General features: G+C 28.7%; 1 long non-coding RNA gene across 1 annotated transcript in view; it reads left to right on the top strand.

Annotated features, from left to right (window-relative positions):
- Positions 1–331: 331 nt before the first annotated feature.
- Positions 332–7,542, top strand: part of LOC147067991 (uncharacterized) — a 72,746-nt gene continuing 65,535 nt past the window's right edge. Inside the window, exon 1 of the long non-coding RNA XR_015071399.1 lies at positions 332–540. This is a non-coding gene — a long non-coding RNA (uncharacterized LOC147067991). The remainder of the gene's footprint in view (positions 541–7,542) is intronic.

The following is a 7,542-nucleotide window of genomic DNA, read 5'->3' as shown; positions in this document are numbered from 1 at the left end:
TAATCTTCTTTACGCAAGACTTTTAGTTACTTTTATTTTTTATTTACTTAAAAAGATATTATAATAATGTAATTGAAAATCAGCCCCTAGAGCAGGTTGTTTAAACTACAATTTTATTAGAAGGATAAAATCTTTAAAATTTACATAACAATAATAATATAAGCATACCGCATCAACGGCACAGACACTTAGATTATGTTTTTATGAATATGATGATTTCAGTTTACGTCAGGAAGAGAGGTTTATTCAAACCACCCTTAAGTGCGAAAGCTCCCAGGCATGATTTCAGTCTACCCTCGCCCGCGTCACCTGACGGTCGCCCTGGGTAATCCGGAGCTTTTAAAGTCGAGCTGGAAGCTTCTTTTATTCGTCATAAATATAAAGTGCCAATTTTTTTCGTACTCGCACATTAATAAAAAAGTACAATTGCACTTGTTTTATCCGGTTAAAACTTGTTTGTTGTATTAGATATTTTTATTTGTTTACCTGAATCGTGGTACAGTTACGTTCTTCAGCCAGATCATCATTCAACATACATACGTAAGTAAATTTACAGTTATACGTATTAGTTTATCAAATATCAATAATAATATTAAACAACTATACATAATAATATGATATTTGATATTTATTCATAAATTCTATTTTAACATTTGAATAAAATTTGAATAATTATTTAATTAATACTTATCTTAATAATTCACAAAATAAAAAAAATGAGATTAAATAATTAAACAAATATTTTTTTAAAATTAAAATTTGAGAACTTCTTTAATTTTAGACAACGAAATACCTTTATTTATTTACTATAATCATTTCCGACTTCGTATTTTTATATGTAATGAGATAGTTTTGCATAGTATTTAAAAGAAATATTAGTAGAAATTTAAAAAAAAGTGATTAGATTTACTATTGGTATACTAAATAGTAACTAGATAGTACCGTAGGTATACCGATTCTGTTTCTTTCTATAGATAATTTTCAGAATGTATTTTTGATATAATAGTTTTAATTATAAACATGTAAAATGTCTAGATGTCCAACTTTATTGAAAAAAAACATTATTATGAAAAAATAATGTAAGTATTATAATATAGAAATGAATGATAGAAATCTCATTTTGCGTTCTTCATAAAATCATTTCCGAGAAATTAATTTCATTGTTATCATTGTGCTGGAACAACATAACATTTTCTATCAAGAAGATTTTTTTTATTATTTACTTTATTTTCGTTCCTTATTAATAATAATTTATTATAGGTATGCGTAATAAATTTTAAAAATGTCTCTCATGATAATTATTATTAAATATTCAAATTATAAAATTATGATGGATTGTTACAATAAAATTTCAATTATGTTTCTCCTCCCACTTATCTTTTCCGTTAAAAAGGTAAATCACAATTTCCGAAATTCCTTGTAATTATTTACAACCGCATTTGAAATTTAAGCCTACACATATTTATCATTTTACACAAAAACGTTGTTTTCTCAAAATATGCATAAATATCACAGTAAAATAGAATTGATAATAGTCCCATATTTTCCAATAATATAATTTATACTTGCCATTTTCACCACCAACAAAACAATATACTACTTTGTATTATGACACCTCCATAATTGAATGATTGTTTGTTGGGAGAATAATTGATTATTACCCATCCAAATAATTAATAGGTACCTACTATACTTTTTACCGGTTTGTAATTTAATAAATATTTTTTTCTTTCAAATAGGTTTACATTCAATTCAATTTTGTTTAATTAGTCGCAACATAATATTATGAATATTGGATGCCTCCAAAATATCTCCAATATGCTTATAACAAAAAACAATATGGAATTAAATATAGAATCTGGCCTTAAAAAAATAAGTTCACTTTGAGTTTCGTTTTGCCTGCAATACTTTACAGATCAAAGTTGTTCAGATATTATAGGTATTAACCAAAATGGAGTCATATTGTATTAGTCGAGTTATTATTGTTATTAATGACACTATAGCCTGGTTTGTTCCCGTCTTTAACATTGCTCTCCACCATCTTCTTTTTCTTGGCCGTTGGACACATTGAGAGTCTGGAGGTCCTTTTCTATTCCGCCCAGCCACCATGCCGACGCTACACGTTTCGACGCTGATGTATATTAATCATCCTTTCTATGTGCCTCACTTAGCGGTATTTGGATATTTAGAATTTTTATGATTTCCAAATAATATGGATAATTTCACTTTTTAATTTTACAAATAAACAATAGTCACCCAAAAAAAAGGTTTCTTTGGCAGTACGCATGTAAGTAGGTAAATATAATGTTTTACTATCATACCATCATTCTTAAATCCTAACATTGTACACCATAGTTTTACGTTCAGTCACCCATCATGGATTATAACTTGTTGTATGTATTTGTGCATATCGAACATTAGTTTTAATACTTTCATAGGTTCTTTACGTAGATATAAGGTTTTCGTGTTTTTTTCTATTAATTTGTTATGTAAGCAATAAGTAACTGCATTCAGTATCAGTGTGCTTATAGGCAAAACTTGGGGAGCAAAAACGACTCAAATAGAATAATATAACTCTTAAATAAATTAAAATCTAAACATTTATTTTATGGTAATTGTATTACTCTGGATATAACTCTACTTATACATAAATCTATCTAAGTGTTTTTTATCATTAGGTATTTAGAAGTTGTACTCATAGTTACTACATAAATACATTCGGTAAAGTAATTAAAACTTCTCAATTATTAACTTTAATAATATGTAGTTAATGATAATAACCAAGCTAGATTTACACTAATTTATTCAAATATATAAAAATACTGTAAGACGTGTTTATATTGAATTATTATTTTATTTAAACAAAGATGAAAAATATAGAACTTTATAGCATACATACAATGGAAAACTAAAACATATTATGATAACGATATTGAAATATACTAGATATTTACAACTAAAAGAAAGTTGACAGGGTATATAATAATACCTATCGGTAAGTAAGTAATTCGTTTAGTGATGATTGATGAACACGGCTTATTGAAGTCGTGTCTATAATGTATATTGAAATCATATTTCACTGAAAACATCCGTCAACATATTGTGTATGTAAATGTAAAATAAAGAAAGCCATTTTTGCTTGTTTGACTTTCGATGGAAATAAATGTGAGTTGAATTATTTAATCTGATTTGTACGCGGAAATAAAAAAAAAAGCGTCCAGTCAACCATTTTATTAAATGCGTCGTGTCATATTCTGTTTGTATAAAAGCTTTGTTAATTTAAAGTCACATTTAACTAATTTAAAACATGTTTGTAACTAAGCGTGGTATATGGAACTCCACTCTGTGTATGTTATAGGTATTAGTAGACTTAATCTAAAGAGAAATGATTATTATTTTTTCCAACCCATAGGAACTTTAAAAAAATGACAAGCATTTTTGTTACAGCCACATTGAATCTGCGATCCTCGGCTTTAAAGACCGTCGCTCTACCAATTCAGCTACTAGGGATTAAGCACGTTTTATTTTTTCATTATAAAAATGATTTCAAGTTATACACATTTTTATTTTTAATAAAAATCAATATTATTTATTTAAAATATACACTAAAACTCAATATTTTCAAAAATATCACCGGCATATCTGCGACAATTTACTAAACTATATTTGTTGTTTGATTTAATAAAACGCAATATTTTTTTGTAGTACTTATTCAACTTTAACAAATAAATTTGGACCGGTTTTGTCCGCCTCGGAGGGACAGTTAAAAATGTACTACAAAAAAAATGCGTTTTATTAAATCAAACAACAATAAAATATAGTTCCACCATGAATTGACAATTAACAAAATAAAAGAAATTAAATTATATTTTGTTAAAAAATATATTCAACGAGCTTACATTTAATAAAAATGTATTTAAATTTTTTTTGATTATCATTTTTTTAAACCAGTAAGTACATTATGTAAACTATTAGTAAATATTTTAAATTGCAACTTGCATTATATCTTATATACCTATATTATACCCGGTATATACATAGATTACATTCCCGCTTACCTACCTACTCGATATTCCATAGAGTGGAAGTTATCATAACATAAATCGAGATTCCGTATAGTGGAAGTTATCATAACATAAATTCATTCTAGAAGACAAACATACATACAATAAGCTAACAAAGTCCTGACAAGTCATAAATAAATCAGATTTCATTTGTATAGTTTAATTCATAGATGTATTAAAAGTAAAGATGGGCAACGATTTGGCTTCCTCATACAACTGAATGAAGAATACCTACAACAGTCGATAACTCACAAGAAATGGCGACGCGATAAAAAAAAATGCTGGGCATCACGGAGGATTTACAGTTACGTCAGTATAACGTACCCATATAATATAATGTTAACGTGAAAATTTTGCCGCAAATTGATTACCAACCTGTTTCACCATACTTGCCGACTTCACCATACTTTCATAAACCATGCCGCCCCTAGGTTTAATCTATAGCGTATTTCCATATGGTGGCATCACACCTCAATTGGTCAAACACATAAAATGACAGATTACATAAATATAATAAAAAAAAACTGTGCCGGACTAAATATTGTTATAGATACCAAACAAACAGAGCTCCGAATGCCTAAAAAACGTAAATAAAGTAATAGAGTGATCATCAAAATCAAAATTATCAAAAAAAGCAAGTAACAAAAATATATACCTATTATAAAAACACGACACGATGGACCCGTCAGCCACACGTGCAAATATATTTATTCTCTGGACATAACAAACCCTGTATGCAAAGCAAATTTTACCAAGTTCGCTCAAGGGCTAATCATATTATGAAGCTCCACAGAGTGGAAGTATGTTATTATAAAATAACCTTTTTTACAGGTGTTGTTGTAATACTTTATAAGGCACTTTGGTTACATTAACCGGATCAAACACATACACACGGCTCCAGATCTGTATAAAAATAAAAGGAAACACGATTTAAAACGAAAAAAAACCTATCGGAACTTTGCTCGAGATCAAAAACAATTGTGAAATTAGCAGACGTAGGATTCTAACCCACAAACAACAACATTTGAGGTGTATAAATAATACTCAGTCATTTAATAATGTAGTGCTATATTATGTACATACTGCTTTGTTACTTGTTTTATTTCATATTAGTAGTAGGTATATATGTTACGCCGAATGTGCGAAATTGAGTATTACATGAAATGGGCAAAATTTTGCCTAAATCATGAAAAATGCAAGCCTGTTGCCTAATTCATGAATTAGACAAAATATCTGGCGAGTGCGTGAATTCGGCAGTAATTTTTCTGCCTAGTTCATGCATTGGACAAATTAGATAGTAGCGCTACGGTGGTATTTTTTGCAACTAAACTAAATGTGTCAAATGCTCATGCATTGGTCAAAATGTACGTATATTATCTATGGTCAAAATAGACGATCGCGCTCCGGTGGTGTTTTTTGCAACTAATCAAACTAACCAAATGTGTCAAATGTCATTGATTATAATATAAAAATATACCAATCAATAACTACAATGACGTTCATATCCATTTACTATGCGCAAAAAAATCTAGAACTATAATATGATAACGAAAGAATTTTATTGAAAGGTATTTTCGCGATTTGATTCGTGCTTGGGTATCAATCGTGCAATGGTCGATTGTATGTTTGTGATAGTTTGTTGACACTTGTTAGCTAACCTCAAAATGGACATTCAGTTCAATAATTTAATTCAGAATTACAAAACCTAACCTAACCTAACCTAATGATAATAATATTATATTATGTCCAATTATAACTAATAAAACCATCCGTATTAAATTTACTTTTTCTTCTGTTATGTTGACAGTTCAAGAATTCCATACCCTGGCGAATTCATGTACTCAGCAGAAAATTTACCTAATTCATGAATAAGGCAACAGGCTTGACTATTACATGAATTAGCCAAAATTATGCCCATTTCATGTATGTTTAATTTAAAAGATATTTTGATTAAGTATATACGTTAAAAATATTGTATTGTCGGGTTAAATGTCGCGTGTGTGTTAAATGTCAAACAATTATTTCATAGTCAACCGCTTGTGACAGAAATGGCTTTTCGGTTAATTGAGATACGATTATTTGACTTTATAGCAAGTTGTTCAACCTGCAAATAATTATCGACTTATATAGCGGTCACGTCGTACGTAATTATTTATTAATGAAACATGTTGCCTAGTAATGGCAAAATTACAAAAGGTAAACGGAGGAGAGGTTTAGGTTATATTCGTGTTACGATTCTGCGGAGAAAGCTCGTGAATTTTTTAATAAGGACGTATGTATGAGATAATAATGTGTCAGATATAAGTCATTGTATTTACGAAAAGGTTTATTTGTGTAGGCAGATCCAAATCAGTGCATACATTTGTAAGGCTTGTCGGAATGTTGAATTACTAAGTAGAAAGTAGAATACCGTTGTTGGCAGGACCTACCTCGAAAAATTTTAACGCGGCGGTGTCACGTTTTTTTTTTTATCCATATCCGGTTTACAAAAAAATATAAAAAAAGACCAAATGCGGATTCAAATCTTAGCCATGAATTAATACCAGTCACGTATGCTGCCAAAAGTGCCAACACGCCATTGCCCCCATACCGCAATATTGTATTTTGTCATACATATGAAGCAAAGAGTTGCGTACACTGCCAATACGTCATTGCCGACAATGTATTTAATGATAATTTTATAATATGCATCTAGTCTATCTAAGTCCTAAGACATCTATTAAATAATAGTGTGTAGGTATTAGTATTTACAGACGACAATAATAGATGCATTATATTTTCAATAATGATTAATAAATAATATAGCCTCTTAAAACAGATAAATTATATTACAAATTGGACAAAACATAGTATTATTTTACAGGTTTACTAACATAATTAGAATTGAAAATATAATATTAGTTCATATTATAATTAAGCAGATACTTACAAAAATTATGGATAACTACGTGTATCACAAATCTTATCTAAAATCATACACATTATCACAGATACAAATAGGTAAATACTATTTTAATTCCAAAAATATAAAAATAATCCTATGCATAATGTTTTCATGTAAACTAAATATTTTTTTCATATTTATTTATTTGTTGGTTACGATAGTATTGGCTACACAATTTTAATTTTAAATTCGGTACTCAGGTAATAATACTGTGATATTCTAAATCATTTTGGGGTCGGTCCGACGCTTAATAAACGGGGATACAATCGGAATTGAATAATTATAGCCCACAATTTTTATAATATTAAGTAGATACTGATGCAATCACAAAGAAAAGTTCTTATCTAGGACGATAACGTTTTAATTTTTTAATTTCTAAGTCCCCATATAAAGTTATAAAAAGAATGATTTTATACTGTGACAATATATTCGAAGCATTTTGAGGTCGATCCGACGGGATAAACAGGGTATACAATCAGAATTGAATAATTATAGCCCACAATTTTTTATAATATTTAGTAGACACTGATGCAA

This window comes from Rhyacophila brunnea, unplaced genomic scaffold, assembly GCF_057557595.1.
Source record: "Rhyacophila brunnea isolate RB1 unplaced genomic scaffold, BYU_Rbru_1.0 scaffold_3, whole genome shotgun sequence".
Classification (NCBI taxonomy): domain Eukaryota; kingdom Metazoa; phylum Arthropoda; class Insecta; order Trichoptera; family Rhyacophilidae; genus Rhyacophila; species Rhyacophila brunnea.
This window is presented reverse-complemented; position numbering and strand designations above follow the sequence as displayed.